Source organism: Gallinula chloropus (genome assembly GCF_964237585.1).
Source record: "Gallinula chloropus genome assembly, chromosome: 4".
Lineage (NCBI taxonomy): Eukaryota > Metazoa > Chordata > Aves > Gruiformes > Rallidae > Gallinula > Gallinula chloropus.
Genome location: NC_140088.1, coordinates 91,117,809 through 91,140,333, shown reverse-complemented (window position 1 = coordinate 91,140,333; position 22,525 = coordinate 91,117,809). Strand labels below are relative to the sequence as shown.

General features: G+C 53.5%; 1 protein-coding gene across 1 annotated transcript in view; it reads right to left on the bottom strand.

The window, feature by feature from the left end:
* Positions 1-22,525, bottom strand: part of SHROOM3 (shroom family member 3) — a gene marked incomplete at its 5' end in the record, with an annotated part of 133,130 nt that overhangs the window by 47,740 nt on the left and 62,865 nt on the right. The window lies entirely within an intron of this gene.

The window sequence follows — 22,525 nt, the reverse complement described above, 5'->3', positions numbered from 1 at the left end:
AGCACTAAAGGGGTAGGACATGTAAGGCTGGGTGTGGGCAAATGAACAGGCATTATAGCAAGGAATGAGAATAACACATCTCTGGGCCTTCTGGGCAGAAGAAACAGGAGAACTGGAATGAAGGTGAAAGAGATCTGTGGGTCCTGTTCCTCACAAAGTTACAGAGAAAGATTCAGGCTGATGATGTCTCAGGCAATTTCATGAGTCGGTGGGTCGTTCCAACCAGGCAATACAGTTCCCCAGCTTCCCTCCCAGTACCTCACAGCAAGGTGCACGCCAGCAGAACGACCCCCAAGAACACTACTGACTGGAACATGTCCCAGCCATGCAGCACGAAGAGAAGGAACCCCCAGCTGTTGAGATGCCCAGCACCTTCCTCTAGAGAAGGGCCGCAAAGGCACCCTTCAAACCCAGCAGCACTCGCCCAGCTGCACCATGCACAGGCAGGGTGCTCCGGGCATGTGGTCCCAGAGATGTGTGTGACCAGAGCAGAAAGATGGGCTTTAAATCCCACCTGGGGAATCGCTCTGAGCTTCCACATGCGGACAGAGGGCAGCAGGGCTCTAATCCTACACCCCTTCCCTCCCTGACGGCTCCTTCCCTGTATCCAGAGGTTCCAAATACACCAAACAAGAGGATAACACCTGGAAGGGGAGGGGGCGGTCGCCCCCAACCGCCCTCTCCTGGGAAGCTCCGCCGGTGCCAGCCGGGCTTCTGGGCCGCCGCCCTTTGTTAGCCCGCCCTGCCCTGCCCTGCCCGGCCCGGCGCCCAGCAGCCCCGCAGCCCGGCTGCCGCGAAGCCCGGTCTCGGTCCGGGCCGCCGCCCCAGCACCCCGCTCTCAGCGCACCCCGAACATCGCGCATCCCTCCCCCGCTCCTCGGTCCCCGCGCATCGCCGTCCGCAGCCCGCCCGCCACGCAGCCCGGCTGCCGCGCCTCCCCCCACAGCCCGGTGCCGCCCCGTCCCCCTGCCCGTTCCCCCACAGCCCGGTGCCGCCCCGTCCCCCTGCCCGGTGCCCCCCACAGCCCGGTCCCCGCCGGCGGCAGCCGCACTCACCGTGCCCCGCGGCGCCCGCAGCTCCCGGCGCCGGCGGCTCCGCGCTCGCAGCCCCGGGCGAGGGCGCCGGAGCCTGCGGCCGCCCCCGGCAGGTGCCGCGGCGGGCAGCCCGCCCCCAGCACCGCCCCGCCGGCGCGGGGGAGCCGGTCCCGGGGCTTCCCCGGAGGAAGCGGCCTCGCGGGCGGGGCGGCGGGGGGGCCGCAGTCCGGAGCCCCCCCACTGCTGCCCGGTGCGGGGTGCTGGGGCGAGGAACCGAAGGCGAGGGGCGGCCCGCGGCTCTGCGCACCGAATCTGGCCGCTGCACCCTCCCACGGCCGGGCCGCGGGTCGCCACAGCCTGCGCCAGATGCAGCCGGAACCCGCAGCGGGGCTCAGGGAAGCGATACCAGCTCACGCCGCCCTGTGCGTCCTATGGCTGCCATGGCTGGGCAGAAACGCAGCCCCCCAAACGCCCCAAAGCATGGCTGGGTATGGAGCTGTCTCTCCCCGCAGAGCTCCGCTGGGTTTGTGCTGCCAGCTGAGCTCCTGTCCGGTCGTGGCGGGTGTGTGAGACCTCAGAGGCTCCCTCCATCCTTTCCCTGCCCGGTGCTGGCTAAAGCCCAGTCCCCCCACCCCATGGATCGGGCTGCATTGCTGGTGCTTCTGATCCCAAGCTATTCCACCCCTGTGGTCCTCAAAAGCAGGTCCCACCAGCCACAGTGAGCCCCACTGATGTCAGGGTGGCTCTAATGGCACCCACTGTCACCTGCCAGGTCTGCTTCCTATGGGATGTTGGAGCAGCAAACAAGCTGTACGAAATGAATGGAAAAGCTACAGGAAGCTGAATTGTATCTCACAGAGGAAGATGATGGGTGAAGGTGGGATAAATAAACCCTTCTCCTGTCTCTGATTTGCCAGGAATAACAACAAAAAAACCCCCACACCCCCTTTTACAAGCCATGGGATGATCTGTGTTAGGGGCAGGGGGAGGGGTTAGAGTTTAAATCAGGAATTTGTGCTTCTAATGCCCTGTTCTGAGCTGGTTTGAAAGGGGCATGGCGCTGCCACCAAGCCAAGCCGGTTCACCTCTAGGAACTACAGTGGGCAGACAGCGCTGTGGGAATCGTCCTGGCTGAGCCCACGGGATTTCACTTTCCAGGTGATGACAGATTTTGCAGGTGAAATGAAGTCGGTTCCTGCTTTCCCTCCCTGCCACTTGCCACCCACTTTCAATACCTAACACTTTCCCTTTCTGCCCTCCACCCTCCTTTAGGACTCCTGGGGTTTTTTGCCGATAGCTGTTTCCTCCTGGGAGGCTGCTCCATGTTCACGCTTGTTCTTTGGGACAATGGGAATACGGTACCAGCTCCTGACACTACTCCAGCCTTTATCACTGGAGAGCCAAGCAGAAGGAGGATGGTGAGTCTGTTGGGGGAGAGTGATGAATATTCACTGGAGGAAAGAAAATACCTTTTGACCCCAAAGAGATGCCTGAAAGAGATGCTGGAAAAGTTGCCCTTCACAATGTGAGCACCGGACTGATAATGGATCTTTCATCCAGTATTGTCCAAGGGCCATCCAAAAGTATCCCGATGTCAGAGGGGGGGAGAGGGATGTGCCCTTAATTCCAGTGGGAAAGATGCACTGGTATGTTACCATTAAAGGTTTCATGGCTAGTTTTAATCCAGTTCATAAGTAACTTATTCTGTCTTAGCAGAAAATGGTCCCTTGTTGGTCTTATTTGAACTAAAATATCCTACTCCCCCAAAAAGAAGAGAAGTGGCTTAACGGCCCTTCACACAGGTGCCCCTGGAGCAGGGTACAGCGCGCTCAGTCAGCTACTTCTCGTGCTGACATCCCTCTTTCCCTGCTGACTGACTCACAGCCACCAGCCTGCCATGCTTAATGTTTAACGAGATGTGGAGATCACAGAGCCCGTGATAAACCCGAAGGTGAGATGTGGACCGAGCGGTTACGGTGACGTTATAAAGGCAGCAAGTTATCCACGAGCCTGAGTTATGGAACACAGCATGAACCTGCACCCCTCACAGCAGAGTAAGGACCCTTTCCCAGTGAAAAGTACCCCTACATACAGCCCCGATCTGCAATGGCTTTGGGCAGGCCAGGCAGTCAGCACAGCCATCACGGTCGGATCTCCTTCAGGAGACAAGGGCAGACTCCTCCCCTGCTCTCCCTCAGGGGACGTGCCATCCCAGCAGGTTAATGATTTCACCAGCTCTCCATCACTATCTTACCACATGGAAGGTCAGGTTTTGGAACCGGGATCAAACAGCCGGTACCAGGGGCGAGGAGGGATCACTCTGGCGACACCTGCCCTCCCTCTCAGAGCCAAACCCAACACACCCATCACCCAGCTAGTATCTGCTTTACCCAGAAGCAAGTGGGGCTGCTTGCTGCCAGCAGAGCTCCTGCTTGCAAAGGTCACTCCTTTAAAGGCCTGACTTTGGGTGTCGCCTCTCCTGAGCTCTCTGGCTGTGCCTGGAAAGCTGCGCAGAGCGCTGCACTCCCCCACACCAGCATGTGCAGTGGTTGTCACCCATGCAGGACCGTTCCATTCAGGGGCCAGACGGTCCCATAATAATTTGCTTCGTGACTCCAGGTGGATTTATTGAGAATTTCAGGACCGTCCGTGTACTTTGCATCTTGGCCAGCAGCTCTGACAGATACCGAGCGGTAAACAGTTACCAAGAAGTTACCAGGCAATGAAACAAAGTCCTTTTTTGGGATAAAACCATAAAAGCTTACCAGCATTTGTCCTTCTGTGATAAAAGCAACACCAACACAAAAAATAACCACCTGTAGCACGAACCTGATGCTCCCCGTAACCTCGGAGTATTTATTTAAGCGTTGTGTACTTAGGATAGCACGGGTACTCACCCCGAGGCAGATGACAGGCAGCTAGTCCCAGTGGGAATTGACTCTCAGGGATCATAACAAGCTGATACTGCTGACCAAAGGAAACCTCCAACACAACTTCCAGCCCTACCTCCCTGGAGCAACAACCACAGCTTCCCTTCTAGACTAAAGAGGCGTAGGGCAAGCAAACATCTCCACTGGAGAGTTGAGGTGCTGCAAGGCAGCTCTGGCTGGTGAACACCACATCTAGGAGGTGCTCCATGTCCACAGCTCCCCTTTTGCCTCTCCTGCATTGGTGACACGACTTCAATTTTGGCCTAGACAGAGGTATCTTTCCAGAACAGCTGGACTGTTCTCCATCAGGATACAGCCAGGCTGCGGGGCCGGTGCCCTGCTGAGATGTGGTGGCAGTGTCCTGGCTAGGACACCTCACCGGCCTTACACACACCAGCACGTGGAGCTGGGCCACCTCTCTGGCACAGCTCAGCTCCTACTGAACTACCTCCCTGACCTCTTCCAGCAGGGAACACGCTGAAGGCTGAGCCTGCAGCAGTCCTCAAAGGTGTAACAGCACGAGTCCTTCCCAGGTGACTCCTGTGACCCCGCTGTGAAATGCCAGATCCTGCAAGGACGATATGAAGCCAGAGGGAGGATTCAGAGGGATGTTTTTAAGATTATTTTGCAGAATTCTGGTTTCTTGCTTGGTGTTTGCTTCCAATGGCAGTTTAATCCTGTTTAAGCACAAGAACAGAGGTCACAGGTCTCCCTTGGCAAACTGCAGTCACCGGTAGAGCAGAGTTTCCTTGGTGCTGCTGAGGTTTTCACTGCCCTTGGAAACGTTATGTCCTTTGGCTTAAAAGAAAGACTGAAGATACTAGGGCTGGGCTGGACTCTCCGGTGACCAGGGGGCTTCCTGATGTGGTTCTCCCAACTGTTGCAAGTTGCCTGAGAACCCGGGTAAAATATGGCAGAGCCAGAGATGAATAAGTGTTCAGTGGGTGTGGGGAAGACCTTGCCCAGCTCACTGACCCTTCCCACCTGGTAAGGGTGGGTGTCAGATCAGAAGCAGGCAGGTGAATACACTTTAGCTCCCACGTCACAGCGACCAGCTCAGCATCCACACTGCTGTCCTCAGCCCTAGAGCAGCTGGGTCTGGAGCAGGGGGGAAGATGGCCTAAGGGAACCTTGTGTACACACCATCCCCAATGTGCATTTGTGTGTTTGTCTTTGGGAGTAGATGAAGATGCCCATAGGCTATGTTTGCTCCATTCTTACACATAACTGTGGGCAACCAGTTGCAGGAGCCACCACAACTGGAGCTCTGGGTGGTAAGGGGAGAGTCGCCCTGTGGCCTCGATGCCTTGAGGGTCAGGTTGCAGCAGCCCACTTTGCATGCTGTAAATTCACTCACCCTGAAATGAGCCCCAGCATTCTGGTTAGCAGACCACAGGTGACCCTGCTCTGGCAGGGGGCTGGACTAGATGAGCTTTTGAGGTCCCTTCCAATTCCTAATGCTCTGTGGTTCTGTGATTTGTCAAATTGTGGCCTGGGGGCAGCCTGAGGGGGGTGGAGGCTTTCAAGATGTTGCCTGCTTCAGTTCCTGTCACCGATGGACTCGGGTGCTGGAGTGAGAAGAACAAGCACAGCGTGTTCCCTCCAGGTGAGGAGGCCCAATGCCTGTATGTAGTAAGTGGATAGAACTGCCCAGACCTGCAGAGCACTCAAGCATCTCTCACTAACTCTGTATGCCTCCCCTTCCCTGTGTATGTCAGCAGAGATGATGGGATTAACCATGCTGTGGGGAAACAAAGGACACAGACAGGTACCTGGGAGTTAACTCCTTTCTAGTTGCTGCCAAAAAGTCCTCCAAACCCCCAGATGAACAGAAACATATCCAAAGGGAAAAAAATATTAAGAGACTTGTCAGAGGACCGATGGTGGTTCCGTTCTCCACTCCTGGAGAAGCACCAGGCAGCTGGTGTGAAACATGAGACCCCTGTCAGGTCTGGTGGTGGAGGAAGGGAAGGTGTGGGATGGACACAGGAAATGAGTCTTTGAAATAAGGCATGGGCTGCATGGAAGGAGGATGATTTCCTTTGAGGAGGTGTTTGCAAGCCTGACCTACCCACAGAGCATGGAGATGAGGGCAAGGAGGGACTATCCATCACAGAATCACAGGGTTGGGAAAGCCCTTTAAGCCCATCGAGTCCAACCATCCCTGTCCTGTGCTGACCCAGATCCCTGAGCACCTCATCTCCCCTCTGTTAAACACACCCAGGGCTGGGGACTCAGCCCCCTCCCTGGGCAGCCTGTGCCACAGCCCCACAACTCTGCCAGGGAAGAGCTTTTCCCTCCCAGCTGAGCTGACCCTGCCCTGGGGCAGCTTGAGCCCATTGCCCCTTGTCCCATCTCCTGTCCCCTGGCTGGAGAGACCATCGCCCACCTCTCTGCACCCTCCTGGCAGGGCAGGGGAGGTGGGGAGAAGGTCTCCCCTCAGCCTCCTCTTCTCCAGGCTCAACACCCCCAGCTCCCTCAGCTTCTCCTCAGAGGATTTGCCCTCCAGCCCCTTCCCCAGCCTGGTTGCCCTTCTCTGGACTCGCTCCAGGACCTCCATGTCCTTCTTGGAGTGAGGAGCCCAGAACTGGACCCAGCACTCGAGCTGCAGCCTCACCAGTGCCCAGTCCAGGGGCACAATCCCCTCCCCAGACCTACTGGCCACACTATTGCTGGCACAGGCCAGGATGCTGTTGACCTTCTTGGCACCCAGAGCACACTGCTGGCTCATGGCCAACCTGTCGTCCACCAGGACCCCCAGGTCCTTCTCTGCAGAGATATGGGTGATAACAGTGATATTCCTTAGATATAAGTGATATCCCTCAGATATAAGTGATAAGAAATAGCATAAAGAGGAGACAGAGGAAGGTGAGGAGAGGAAAGGGGCAGAGGAGAGACGCAGGCCTGCTTTGGCAGCCTGGGGAGGTGAAAGGAAGTCAGGACCAATGGCTGTTTTCCCTTGCCATGAGAACCTCCCCTTTCCTTTGGAGCTACTTACTGACAAGCAGATTAAGTGGGGGGGTGGGAGGGGGTGCAGGGAAGAAGAGGAGAAAAGGACATTTGTAGAGCAAAGAAAAAGGAGGAGGCTTTGACGACCCAATTAACAGACTCTGGCCCAAGTCACTTGAGTTCAGCTGCATCACAAAAGTCTGACAGAGATCCATGGGACCGCAAAAGAACCTGCCTAAGAGAGTAAGGCACCATAAACCAAACCACTCACTCCCAACCCTCACCCCCCTCCAAACTGGGGGGGCTGGGAAGGGGAGGAGGCTGCAGCTGAAGGCCTGTTTTCCTGCTCACTAATAAATTTAGCTTACAGAACCTTTTGTGGGTCCCTTTCAAGGTTGTTTGTTGATTAAGGCGGCAAACAACAAACTTAGCCTTAATTTATGCTTCTTTTAACATTTCAAGCTTGGGGGGATGCTTTTTGTAGGAGTTAATGAGGCAGAATAGGGCCTTTATGGGGAAGATATTTTCTCACCAAATTAAAACCTGTATTGAAAATAAAATAATGAGATGAAGGTGGCTTTTCTTTCCGGAGTAAATAAATCTCAGAGTGGGAAACTTCTCACGCACTCGGCACTGTCCTTATCGGAGAGATCTGAGAGCAGCAGGTTCACAAGATGTTCTCTTTTTATTTTATTTATATATATATATATTGACTTCCTCCTTTCATCGAGATGGTGATAAAGCATCACTTGCTGAAAACGTGCAAACAGGTCCCATGTGTGAGAGCAGGGAAGCACGGGGAGCTCAGTGAAAGACCCAGCACAAAGTTCCCCATCGCTACCACCAAGCCATGAAAGCCCACGGTGGGGACTCAGCCCTACCAGGGCACCTACCCTCCCAGCCAGGGCCACATCATGCCACCTCTGGCATCTCCTAGAAGAATCCCACTTAAGAGAGAATTTTCTAAATTAAAGCTTCCTCACTGCCTCAAATCTGCTGTACTTTGCCAGCCAGGTGTAGCAGCACAAGCAAAATGAAGTACCTGAGCGGGCAGCACTGGAAGCTGCCGTGTGACACTGGTAATCAGAACAGGATGTTATTAATCAGGGACAAAGAGTCAGAAGGTGGTCCCTGTGTGAGCAGAGAGCATCAACCCTGGTTCCCCTTAGCCCTGAGGAAGAAAGCCCTCCTTTCACTGTGGGCTGCAAGCACACTGGAGAATGATGATAACCCTGTTTGCCTCCACCAGAAAGGCTCAGTAAATGCAGGTCTCCCAGGTGTAACGAGAGGCTTTTGTGGGACACAGGGGAACATGGGCAGCCTCTGCTCAGTGTCTGTGGGGACAGGACAAGGGGCAATGGGCTCAAGCTGGAGCACAGGGAGTTCCCCACCAATGTGGGGAAGAACTTCTTCCCAGTGAGGGTGAGGGAGCCCTGGGACAGGCTGCCCAGGGGGTGTGGAGTCTCCTTCTCTGGAGAGATTCCAGCCCCGTCTGGACACCGACCTGTGTGCCCTGTCCTAGGGACCCTGCTCTGGCAGGGGGTTGGACCCCATGGGCTCTGGAGGGCCCTTCCAACCCCTGTGATTCTGTAGGGTGCTGTGCATGCAAGCACAGTTTTGGGTTTGTTGTTTTTCAGTGGGACATGAGTATCTGCCGAGGAAAGACGACCCCCTTCTGACTGACCCCTTACCAAAAGGCATTTGGAGTTATGTTTTTTCTTGCTAAATCACCCTGACTGTGTGGGTAAGGATGGTGCTGAGCCCACTCGGAGTGCCAATGCTCCTCACACCTTTTTTCAGCCTGTAGATGAGACAGCCACAAGCTGCCTGTGGTTTCCCCCGGGATGCCGGGAGCTTTCCAGCCGCAGCAGGAATGCCATCCTTATCCTCCTGCTGTTGGCAGGCTGGCCCAGGACAGATAAGTCCAGCGCACCTGCAGCCTGCGGAAGGCTGTGGCAATGTGGGCTGCCTTATGCAATCCAGCAACAACCCACCTCAGATTTCAGAGCAGATGAAAGACGGAGCACCCGTCCCAGAGGGTATGAATGGGGCTGTTCTCAGGGCTCTTATGCAAATGTCTGTTAGTGTGACAATGTTATCCGCTGTTATCCCCACACAGCAGGATTTTATCCGGTGCTGGGCCCTGGTCCCTGATCATGGAAAATGTACCCAGAATATGGCCAGGGAAACCTGAGCCAAGAGCCAGCCACTCCCTGCGAAACCACACGCTGCAGAACGAGAGCAGGAACCCGGCAGGCATCGGAAAGTCAACACGCCGGGAAATTCCAGCATCTTGGCAAGATCAGCCCCTGCAAACCCAGGCGCTCTGCAGAGTGACCTGTACGGCAGCTGTGTGTGAGACAGGAGAATCAGCCAGAGAATGAGAGGTGGAAAAACCCCCGGGTGATGTGCTCTCCTTTCAGTCCAGGAAAGCACCGCGATGGCACGCTGGCTTTAGCTACAGCCACCCATCCATGGAGAGGCACAAAAGCACTTCAGGAGGAGATGGGGAAGCAGGGAAAGCACCAGTGAATCTCTGCAGAGAAGTGCCCAGAGTCAGGCACAGAGAAGGCAGGGTATGGCCTGGATTGAGCTGTGTAAACTGACAGTTTCTGCACTATCCAGCAGAAGGATTTGCAAGCTGCGAGGTCGTACGGAGCAGCGACGGGAGAGACGTGCAGGGAAGATGCTCTGAGGGCTAAAATCACGTACGTGGGGTGGAAGCATTTCCCATGTATTCCGGTTCAGAGGGACAGGAGGCAAAGCTGCTCCATGGGCATCCCTCCTGCTGGCTCTGTGCACACCCACAGGCACTGTCTGAAATCCTCCAGTGCACCGAGCATCACCAGGAAATGCTTCCCAGCTAAATAAAGGGAATATTCCTCATCTCAGGTGCTGTGGAAGTAATGCCTGATCCACAGCTGCTGAAATGAACGGAAGACCTTATGCTGATCACCTCCAGCTCCCCTCAGTTATCCCTGCTCCAAAGAAGGATGCACAGCACTTACCATTACCTTTCTAATTAAGAGCTATGAACTCCAAATCAGATAGCATGAATCAGCATAACTTCTTTCCCCTCTCCCTCCCCTCTATCTCTGGTGATGCTGGAAGGGGAAAAACCCTTGCTGACCTTGCTGGGTAAAGTTCCAGTTGTCCCAGTCACGAGGGAGAGGCTGCACCTCACTGCAGATACACACACCGTGCACGGTGCCACGGGGCAACGAGAAGGGGCCCGTGGGCTTACGAGTTCAGCCCTACCTCTCCAACTGAGTCCCGTGCAGGCAAGGGTTGTCTGACCTTCAAATGGGATTCCCAGCAGGCACAGGTTCTGCTCAATGAAAGGTCTGCAGGAAACATCTACTGATTTACCCATAGGGTTAAAAATAACCAGAATTGTTTTCAGGTTTTCTTGGAATGAAATCAGAATCCTCCAGCTCCAGGAGTAATTCAGGTTGGGTTTTTGCCTCGGGATCCTCTACTTCAGTCTTTCATTCACCACTGTTTTTTTCTTTTACAACCCACTGCCTGTCGGTTCCTCCACCACATATTCCAGTTCCTCCCAGTTCTCTCTCCTGAGATTCCTCTAAACCCTCCTGTCTCCAAGAGAAGACACGGCTTTCAGAATAAACCAGGTCTGTATTTCTGGAATTGAAACACAGGAGAGTCACCGTGCTGGCTCTGAGCTGCCAGGATAACTCAGCTTTGCCCTGTGAGCCTTGGGATCTCTCACAAAAAGGGAATCCGAGCTTTAAGCTGCATTTTAGGAAGAATGTTTTAAGCATCTTAGCAGGAATAAAGAGTCAGTATCCCAAATGAGGATGCAGTCAGGCTGCTACAGTGGTTCTTGCTTTGGTGAGCAAGTAACTGTTGTTTAAATGAGAAGCTGTAATGCTGGAGGCCTCTGGTACAGACCTCCACCTTGAGTAAATACATGGTGTGTGTACTTTTGATTAGCTTAATAGGCCAATGGATGTCACTGTTGCTCTACATAACCCAAAATGGGAAAGCAAAAAAAGATAATTAAAACAAAAGAAGCTTATAGAGGAGAGCTCCCAAGGGCTTGCACTTCATGCTCTCTTACCCCTGGTGTGCCAGTTGGGTTGGGCAGCTTCTTCAGGGGCTTCCTAAGTGCCCATCTCATGTATGGCATTGCTAACCACAGAGAAAAAGTCAGCCTAATAGCTGTGTGTAAGAAAGGGAAGGCCATTACCAAGGCTAAGAGAGATGCAGAATGGAAATCAGAGACACAGCAGACAGGCTATCGACTTCTGCAGTTCTCCTCACTCCATGGCTTCTGCGCACTGCAGCCTCGCGGGAGGAAACCCAGAGAAGTTGTCTCAAGGGCTGGAAAAACAGGGCTATCTTTACTGGGATTTTGAAAGCCACTGGTCCCCACTCCCTCCTGACTATTTCTGAGGCTGGAAGAGCAAACGTGCAGCAGCTCCAGGATCAAACAGCAGTTACGAGGTAGCACTTCCCAAAGCATCCAGTGATCACAGTTCTCCCTGGCTCTGGGGCCGTGCCTGACAACTGGGACCTGGTCACTGGAACCTAAAGCAGCTGCCCAGGCACCCAAGAACCTCCCTTCCACAGAAGGACTCTTGCCAGTTTTTCCCAAGCCTCACAGTTTCTCCCATTTTACCTCTTCATCTGCAGCCTCTCCAAACCCCAGTGGCGGGAGGCATTTGTCCCTTAGTTTACCAGTGCAGCGTGATGCTCAGTGCTGGGAGAAACTGGGTCACCGAGAGGCTATTTTAGTGATTGCCAGAGATGCAGCTGCCGTATTTCTAGGTCAGTGGTCACTTCTGCTTTAATGGCTTTATAAAGGTCTAAGAAACAAACAGAGGGGTTTTTCCCTTGCATTCCTACAGGCAAGTCAGGAGCCCAGCGTTTAATGAGAGGGGCTGGCAGTTGATTCTTACATGAGGGGTCATTTACACCGAATTGCTGACAAAGCTCAGGGAAACCAGGAGAGAAAGGCAGAGCCACAGGAGCACAGAATCCCACCCTCACGTTTGCCCTTACAGTATCTCCAAGGTGAGGAAAGACAGAGGTTTGCAAAAAGCCCCATCAAACACAGCACCCAGCCTCCAACTGTTTCACAGAATAACAGACGGGTCTGGGTTGGGAGGGACCCCAAGGGTCCCAGAGCTCCAACCCCCTGCCACAGGCAGGGACACCAACCTCCAGGCCTGGAGCTACACAAGGTTGCCCAGGGCCCCAGCCAACCTGGCCATGAACACCCCCAGGGATGGGGCACCCACCCCCCTCTCTGGGCAGCCCATTCCAGCCCCTCACCACTCTCTCTGCAAAGAACTTCCCCCTAATCTCTCATCTCACCCTTCCCTCCTCCAGCTTCACTCCATCCCCCTTGTGCTGCCATTATCAAGTTGCAGCTGCTCGTTCGGGGCAGTCCCAGAGTGAGACCCCTCTATAAGCCCTCTGTGAGCCCACAGCCCATGTCCTGCTGCCAAAAACCTTCTGTATCTTTCACCTCTTTCCTCTGGCCACCTTCCCAACCCCATCACAGCCTCTTCAGACTCCGTTCCACGCGCATTGTGTCACATTCCACCTGTAACACACCCCTGTGGTTTGCTCTAAGAGTGGCTCTACTTTATAAGCATGTTTTTGTGGCCACCATCTCTCCCGCCCTCTTCCTCAAACTCACTGAGAGGTGTAATCTAACTTCAGAGCAAGCAAGGAGCACTGCCTCTTATCACCCAGCAATTTGCAGCTAACTACAGCTTGCACAACCCTGACGTAAGCTCATGATGAGGTCCCCACCCCTTCTGTAGCTTTTGGCAGGGACCCAGCGCCCTGACCACGAATCCATCGCCCAGACTTAGAGACCCAAGTGTCTTTGGAATGGTGTGAGGAAAGAAAAAGGCTTTGGAAGGTATCGGGAGTGTGAAGCTTCTGATCCAGATCTAGCTCTGCCAAAACACGAGGGCTGGGAGCTCAGTTGCCCCATGCATATACAGACCCCTACTTCTGTTAACAACCACCTCTCAACTCAACTGGAATTTGTTTCCCAAAAGGAGGGATATTATTTACTCAAAAGGGAAAGGCATGTGCCCGAGGCGTGCCCAGACTCAACAGGCCTGGATGCTGAAGCACACTGGGATCCATCCCTCAAAGTCCAGGTAAGAAGAATAATTTTCCTTCACGTGCTGTCTCACAAGTAACCACTGTGCAACCCAGTAAAACCAAGAAGAGAACCTCAGCTGCAAAATCACCCCCAGGTTTGTGGGCCAAGGATGTTTTTACAAGATGCTGCCATTGGCCAACTGCACAGAACCACGGGAACCTCTCACTCCGGTCTGCTTGCTCTCCAGCAATGAACTTGGTCTGAGACGTCCTCAAGAGGGTGATGCAATGAATCAGTTTGTTATCTTAGGAGATGCCTTAGGGAAGTCTCCATGCCCTGTCTGAGAATAGGCTGAGCTCCTTCCAAGTCTCTCCCAAGACCCGGAATCCTGTGGGTTGTGTGTCTGTAATCAAGAGGAGCCAGCGCGTGGTAACCAGGCTGCATCACGCGCCACCAGTCGTTACTGGTTATTCCCACTCCGAGGACACGGAGCTATTTCGCTGGGCCCTGACTCTGCTCTGCCCTGTTATTAGTCCTCCCTGGGCCATCTCTCTGATTACTTCCTGAAAGCAGAGCTGCCCCTAGCGCACACAGAAAGGCACGCTTCAACTCGCCTCCCTTTCTTTAACTTCCCAAGCCTCCAGATGAAAAATCCCCAGTCCCCACATTCCTTTCTACTGTTGGATGAAGTTTGGCTTCCCCTGTACGGATCCAGTCCCTACCTGCAAGTCAGCAGGTCTCAGAGACTTTCTCCTGTGCTTGGGAATACTCCAGCATGTGTAAATTAGGAGGTTACACTCCATTGCTGGAACCACAGGGAATTTGCTCAGCTGTTTCTCCCGACTGAGGGATGGAGCATCCTTTGAGTTCCAAGTGTCACCTGGTTTCTTTCTGCTCCCAGTTAGGTCAGCTTTACCTGCCGCGATGCCCAGCTGTGAGCGAGCTCCCAGTGTGATATGATGCTGTCCTGATCAACTTGTCATCACCCGTAACAACAGTTTGACCACAGAAACATACACTGATCACAGCACGGGGACTGTGTAGAGTCTGTGTGGGGATGGAGCACGAGACAGAGAGCAAACCAGCCCGCTGACAGCACGGTGTGCAGGCTGCTGCTCACAGGCCCGGGGGGAGCTGCTGCACAGCAAAACAGTTTCCTACACCTAAGACACTCAGCTGGGCTGACCCATTCAGGTTGGTGCTTAAAAGAAAAAAATGCCAAGGAAAAAAAGATAAAGGTGACAGAAACCTTCAGCATCATAGAATCACAGATGGGTCTGGGTTGGAAGGTACCCCAAGGATCACAGAGCTCCAACCCCCTGCCACAGGCAGGGACACCAACCTCCAGGCCTGGAGCTACACAAGGTTGCCCAGGGCCCCAGCCAACCTGGCCTTGAACACCCCCAGGGATGAGGCACCCACCCCCTCTCTGGGCAGCCTGTTCCAGCCCCTCACCGCTCTCTCTGGAAAGAACTTCCCCCCAATCTCTCATCTCACCCTTCCCTCCTCCAGCTTCACTCCATTCCCCTTGTCCTGCCAGTCTCTGCCCTTTAACAAGCCCATTCCCCTCCTGTTCCTCTGCTCCCTTCAGGGACAGGAAGGCTGCAGTGAGGTCCCCCCACAGCCTTCTCTTCTCCAGGCTGACCCAGCCCAGCTCCCTCAGCCTCTCTCTGTAGGGGAGCTGCTCCAGCCCTCTGATCATCTCCGTGGCTCCTCTGACCCCTCTCCAACAGCCCCCATCTTCCTTGTGTTGGGCCCCAGCTCTGGACACAGGACTCCAGCTGGGGAGGGCAGAGCAGAGAGGGACAATCCCCTCCCTGTCCCTGCTGCCACCCCTCTGCTGATGGAGCCCAGGATCCCATCGCCCTTCCCAGCTGCAGGAGCCACTGCTGTTCATGGGAAGTCTCTCCCCCAGCAGAGCCCCCAGGCCCTTCTCAGCAGGGCTGCTCCCCAGGAGCTCTTCTCCCAGGCTGTAACTATGACTGGGATATGTCCCAGTATCCCAGCTTACCACATCTCTTAGTGTCCAATCCCTCACAAAACACTGCACAAAACAAATAGTAGTGAATTGCCATCAGCTGTCACCACAGAAGTTCTCACAACAGCCGAGGAAGCCGCAGCAGAAGACCCCGTGTGCCCAAGTGGGGTGTGAAACCCCAAACTGACTGTAAAAATTGCACCAGCCCATCAGACCCACAGAGCTGGGGTACGCACCGTCGTGACGTGGTCCAGAAGGCCAGGATCTTCTTCAGCACATGCAGGTTGGCCTGCATCATGAGCTCTGCCAGGAGCCTGCTCTCCGCGGGCAGGGTGAGGTACCTTCACCATCGGCACGGCGGCTGTGCTGGGGAAGGCACGGGGAGGCAGGCGGGGGCAGGGAGGGAGCAGGGGCCGGCCACGCTCGCCCTGTTAACGAGCAGGCGGTGATAATGACAGAGCCCCGCTCAGCAGCAGCCAGGCGGTGCAGCGTGGCGTGCGCTGCGCTAATTGCCCTCGCTGCAGGCACTAGGCTGATGAGACCGCAGTGAAGAGAGCCAGGTGACTAAAGCAGGGAAGGAAAAGCAGAAGGGATGCAAGAAGGAGACACTGACTCCCTTGGGAGAGCCACTGCCATATGCTAGGAAGGTGTTTGAGCTGTCAGAGCTGCTGCCCCACAGACTTGCACCACGGAGTCAGAGTGGTTCCAGAGAAAGTTTATCAATATGGTGATAGGTGCTTTATAAATATATACATATATATTATCCCAACCCCACACTGACACCTCCTTCATAGAACCACAGACTGGTCTGGGTTGGAAGGGACCCCAAGGGTCCCAGAGCTCCAACCCCCTGCCACAGGCAGGGACACCAACCTCCAGGCCTGGAGCTACACAAGGTTGCCCAGGGCCCCAGCCAACCTCCAGGGATGGGGCACCCACCCCCTCTCTGGGCAGCCCGTTCCAGCCCCTCACCACTCTCCCCCCTAATATCTCATCTAACCCTTCTCTCCTCCTTCAGAGCCTGAACTGTCCTTACAAATACCTACAAAAGCTCCTATTTCAGTTGCAGTGTGCCTCCTCAGGAAATAACTATACAGAGAAACAGAGGCAATGCCAGCAGCTCTCCCATGTTTTGGTGATTTGATCAGTTACCCTGTTTGATCTCTAATGCCTGTGAAGAGCAACTGGAAACAGATTTTACTGCCAGTTTCACAGCCACTCCTCCAGGCACTCTCAGCCCAGCCCTTGCGTTGGGAACTAAAGGCTGTGGTTGGGCAATAGCCTGGGCTTTCCTGGCTCAGATTGTGCCTCTTCAGATACTGCCTTTCCTCCTCTAGCAATGGGATCCAGTCCTGGGAAAGACCTCTGCTTCCCCATCCGGAGCGATACTGCGGGGATGAGGACTGCGGATAAGGTGTTGTCATACGGGTCCCTCTCCGCCTCTGCTACTGCTTCTCACCTGCCCCAGAGGGGAGGAGAAAGAGATGGAAAAAAGCAGGGAGTGGTATGGTGAAATTAATAAGGGAAACCCAGAAAGGAATGACAGAGGAAGCACACAGGGCAGCCCCAGAGAAAGGCAGACACGGGAATCCTTCTGAGAAAAGGAATCGCACAGGATAACCTCTCCATGCGTGTTTTGTGCCACCCTATCAAGCCACTGACTTTAACACAGAGGGTACTATAAAACATTGATGGAAAGGACTTAATTCTGTTATATTCTGAAAGAAAGTGGCTCAGGTCCATCATGTACCCAGCCACAGCAAGTGAAATAAGATTTTCCTGTAAGATAGGGGCATTTTTGCCCACTGCCTCAGATCCTGAGGAAAGCAGGAACGATCTGACCTGTCATATAGATAGGGCTGATTCTCCTAAGTGAGCTCTGCCCTGCCCATGTGCTGGCCTGGTGTGGTGTGTGTTTGCTGAATTTATGGTTCTTTTCCCCTGCCCCTTCAAGGGGTCTGTCTCTTCTCACTGTATCAGTAACAGGTCAGTCTGCCTTGAGCTTCATTAACAACGTGCTGAAATTCAACATGTTTTTTTTAAGGAGTACACAAGCAGCAGGGCAGAGCTCTCCTTTGATCTTCACCCTGCTCACACCGCTTCCTGCTCCGCTCCTTCCCCAGTTCCCTCCGACACGGAACTCCTCCAGATGTCCCAAAGAACATCCCACCGTAAAATAGGAGGCAGACACCTTAAGTACCAATAATCTCACTCCAAACCCAATATATCCACTCAGCCTCTCTAATTACAGACAGCCAGGGCAGATTCACAAGGCCTGTGCTGGAGATGGGAGTGTGGTTAATGACATTGGGTCACTAGACTGCCAGGTAGCCGATGGCTCTGTCAAATTACCCAAGTATGGTTCCTCCCCCCTCACCGTATACTCTCTGAAGCTGCTAATGCTGAAAGCAGCTACACCCTGGATTAAAAGCATCACTGTGGGTGCCAACCATGGCTTTGCTAACACTTTATAACAAGATGGGTTGCTGGATGGGAAACAGGGTTGTCAACCACTGTGGGCATTAAGATTTTGCCTTCAGACTCTGTCTCGATTGGATTATCAACCATCCACACGCTGGGGAGACCTCACAGGGTCTCTGTGCAACGCTGTAACTACACAGTAAGGCAGGATGGGGCAGAAATGGAGGGGTATTCATTCATCCCTATCTTGAACCATGAATAAAACCCCTTGTCAACAGCAGTCCTGACAGGGAAGTGTCCTCTCATTGCTCTGGCTGCTCCATGGCCAGACTTGCCAACTCCCATAACGTGGGAGGAAAAGCAGGAGCTGTCTGCCACCGGCTGATGCTCATCAAGCCATCCTTCCTACCACAGCAGAGAAACCCTTGCCATGTGGAGTAGGAAGCAGTTGCAAAGGGGAGCGCGGTGCTGGAAATAAAGTGCACCCACACCTGGATAACACCTGGATACACATGTGATTCCAAGGAGTTAAGTTCTGAGCACAGGGCAGATCTGTACTCAGATACTGACTCGGTGGCTTGGTAAAGAGAACCTGCAGGGAGACTCAAAGGATGTCATTAGAAGAACACTCTTAGAACACAACTTTTCACTAAGTTCTCCTACGTGCTCATCCAGCACTCAGGACCCTTATGGAGAGAAGTCCCCTTTCTAAGTCTGACTCAGCACAGAGCAGCAGCATGGGCACAGAATCACGTGTCATCTTTGCAGCCCTCCACTGGACTCACTCCAGGAGATCCCGGTCTGTAGACCAGGAAATGTAGATAAGGGAAACGAGATAAAATGTCTGGAGAGTATTTGGAGTGGTCTGGATCTCTCTTTGGGACACACAAGTTGTTACTATTCCTTGGCACGTACTACACAGACAAGCGGTGCGCAGTTACTATCCATATACTCCAGAATCAACGAGAAGAGAATCAGACCCTGCAGGAACAGCTGGAGAAGTGTCAGTGACCTTGCTCTGTGAGGCTCTGCAAGGCTGAGCCACCCATCACACACACAGCATTAATTTTAAGGGGATAAATGATGCAAAGAAAAGAAAAATCAAAATCCCATACACTCAACCCACACCATTCCAGAGCTGTTTTATGGGGTTTGGGGTAATTTTATAGGGTTTTTAAGAGTTTCCAATGCTGTCCTGCTTGATTCATTAGTTTGGTCTCCGGTGAATAACTGGAGGTTTTTACAAGTCTAGCAAACACTCTGCTATTATGGTAACCCAGCCCAGGATGTAACAGTAGTGATCTGTGGCAGTTCCAGAGCTGCTGTACATACAGAGACAGAGCTTGGACTTTTTTCCTTCCTTTCCTTTTTCCTTTCCTTTTTCCTTCCCCTTCCCCTTCCCCTTCCCCTTCCCTTTCCCCTTCCCTTTCCCTTCTTTCTCTCTTTCTTTCATCTCTATCTCTTTCTTTCCTCTCTCTCTCTCTCTTTCTCTCTCCCCCCCCCCCTTTCTTTTGGTGGGAGCTGGGGTAAAGGCAGCAACAGCCTCGGCTCATTTGTTCTGCTGGTGTCTCACCCTCCAGCACATCTGATGTATTTTTCCAGCACAGGCTAAAAAAAAACCCTAAAAAAAAACCCTTATCAAAACAACCCCACGTAAGAGGCACAGGCAGCGACTTCCTGACACTTTTCAGGAATGGCCATGGCTGGGGTTTCTCATGCCCCACCACCCACCCCGAGTCACCTTCATAACAAAACAGGGCTGAATGCCTTCAGAAATGATTCAGGTCAGAGCAAATGTTGCTCATGTTTTATCACCCGGGAAACTCAGAAACTTTCCAAGAATGAAGTTATGGAGCTGGGCAAGCCAGGGAGCTCGAATGTACCGTCTCTCACAAACAACAAGGCCTCAGTGTCAGAGCAACACGACCAAGGGCAGGGAAAGCGGTGAAGAAAGGCGCCCTGAGAACCTGCAGGACACTGGTTACAAACAGGTGGCTGAATACTAAAGAAAGAGGCACAGAGAGAACAAGCAGCAAGACACAGGCATGAATGGAATATATTTTACAGCCTGGCACGAGGAATTTAAGGAATTAGGACGGTTCTTCTTTGTCTCCCAGCTTAGCAGCAACATTCAGGCTTTAATTATCACTCGTCTTGTTGATGGAACATAAATCCCCAAGAATCTGCTTCTGGGGCACTCCACAGCCTTTGACTTACCTGACACACAGAAAGAATTTGGGTTTGTGTTTGTCATTGCTGTCAGCACAGAATCACAGAATCATGAGGTTAGAAAAGACCTTTAAGGTCATCAAGTCCACACGTTCCTGTCCTGTACTAAACTGTATCTCTAACCTGTCTGTTAAACACACAGGGGTGGGGACTCAGCCCCCTCCCTGGGCAGCCTGTGCCACAGCCCCACAACTCTGCCAGGGAAGAACTTTTCCCTCCCATCTGAGCTGACCCTGCCCTGGGGCAGCTTGAGCCCATTGCCCCTTGTCCCATCTCCTGTCCCCTGGCTGAAGAGACCATCACCCACCTCTCTGCACCCTCCTGGCAGGGCAGGGGAGGTGGGGAGAAGGTCTCCCCTCAGCCTCCTCTTCTCCAGGCTGAACACCCCCAGCTCCCTCAGCTGCTCCTCAGAGGATTTGCCCTCCAGCCCCTTCCCCAGCCTGGTTGCCCTTCTCTGCACTCACTCCAGGACCTCCATGTCCTTCACAGCACGTAAGAGAAGCGGCTGTTGGAGGTTCTAGCCCCTCTTCATTGATCCTGGCTTGCACAGTTTGAGGACTGCAGGCAGACTGGCATTAAAGAAGTCCCATGTGCTTTTGCCCCGAATTCCAGGGAGCTGCTCTGTGACAGGAGCACCAGCAGCCACCTCGCTCCCCACCTCCAGCACACAGCCTCTCAAGGCTCGGCCCCGCGTGCTGCCCTCACGCCGGCATCGGGGGTAATCCGGATCATGTCAGTGGCACTACTCACATTCTTAAAGCTGATCATGATCTTAAAAGCTTTGCTGGATCAAACCGGAATACCTGGCAGCGCACGGGACCGGGTCACTCGGGAGCCTTCCCGTCGGGCCCGCTGATCCCCCTCACGGGAGCACGGCCTTCAGAGGCGCCTCTGAACTGAGCTGCCTGCAGCTCCTCTTGGCAGGGAACAGGCCCTTTCGCTTCAGCAGCCTGACACACGTCCCCAGTAAGTGACAAGGGCAACGAAACGATGAGCAAAGCGATTTCCAAACCCTGGGACAGGTCAGAGCCAGGCTGCAGTGTAAACCATGCTTGGTTTTGGCTGCCTTTAGCTACATCAATACGTGTGAGTAAAGAGACTGAAGAAAACTTCATGACCCTTAGGTCTGGAGCAGCTCAGTGAACTTACGGGGACTCCCTGTGAGACGTATTTGGCTGGTCTGACCAAAAGATGACTTGTTTTAACATCTTCAAAACTCTTTAACTCAGGTTTCAAGGAAAATCTCCCTCTAGTTCACCTTGTTTCTCTTAGGGCTCAAATGGTTTTAAAGAGCGGGCCAGGTGAAAGATCCGGAGGGAGTTAAAGCCCCCACTGTCTGCCAGCCTGCCTCTAATCCCCCCAGCCCTGGGGAATGGGTTTTGGTCTCCCTGTTCTAACCCCACTGCTGTATCCTGCCAGGTCTGCTCAGCCTGCCACTTCCACTGAGGTCCCAGGAATGTGACTGAGAGTAAATCTATGGGCTGGAGAGAAACCTCCCCTTTGTGCCTCCAAGGCCTGATGGGCAGGGTTTAAACCAACTCACTCTGTTGTTCCTGCGCCCTCAGGCAATCCCCACTCCATGCAGGAACCAGGTTTTACAGCACAAACAAAGCAGGTTGCTAAATAAGTGAGCTGACAAAACTGGTTGGAAAGGTTGTGGTTCCCATCTGGCAAAGAGGCAAACTGGTGCCTTGACCTGAGGAAGGACTCCTGCTCCTGCTCTGAGGGAACAGACACCACCACAGCCCTCCAGTCCCACCGAGTCAGGTGATCGATATGAGCAGTAACAGTAACTCTTAGGGGTTAGGCTAGCAGTTAATTGTTGGGGTTTTTTTCAAGGCATGGGCATAAGACATGGGGATACTTCCAAGAATCCAGCCTGTACCACATTCCTCTCTATTCCTCCAGAAGAAGGAACTACTGAGAGCTTGGGTACCTGACCAGAGGAGACACAGGAGTCACCAGAGGCAGTGATGGAGCCCCATGGCTGCATACCATCACAGTGAAATCTTCCTAAAGGTAACCAGGGAATGTTTTTTCCCTGGAATACTCTTACAAATGTTCCTACTCCTGCCTTACAGAAACACAGTGACGTACGACCTCCCTCCAGCATGAACTGTGGCTGCTTTGTTCGGGCAGCAAGCGGTCACAGCAGCTATTGCACCGTGCTCTCCGTGTCCCTGGAGAGAAGCTGAAATGGCAGCAATGCTGAAAAATAAGAAACCCCCCTTCTCATCGGGCACATTTTATCCTTGCAGAGTCCACCTTAGAACACTAGCCCCTAGGAGCAGATGGGGGTAAGGAACGTGCAGTGTGACAGCATGAACTGAGAGCTGGCAGAAGATTTACACTAGAGTCATTTTCATTAAAAAGATAAGATCCTTCGGAATTCTTAGGCAGCTTATGGTCACTGCGAAGCCTTATTCATTCTTTTAAAAGGCCATTTGTTACAAAATCTCCTAGCACACCCCCCCCCCAGGGGTTAGTCAGGTGAAAGATGCCTGCCTGTTAAGTTCCACAACAGGAAATATTTTAATGCCTTCGAAGTTAAAGAGAGAGGATCCTTAACTATGAAAGAATCATAGAATCCCAGACTGGTCTGGGTTGGAAGGGACCCCAAGGATCACAGAACTCCAACCCCCTGCCACAGGCAGGGTCACCAACCTCCAGGCCTGGAGCTACACAAGGGTGCCCAGGGCCCCAGCCAACCTGGCCTTGAACACCCCCAGGGACGGGGCACCCACCCCCTCTCTGGACAGCCCCTTCCAGCCCCTCACTACTCTCTCTGGAAAGAACTTCCCCCTCATATCTAATCTAACCCTTCCCTCCTCCAGCTTCACTCCATTCCCCCTTGTCCTGCCAATGTCTACCCTAATAATGTGTAGCTCTTAGGTCC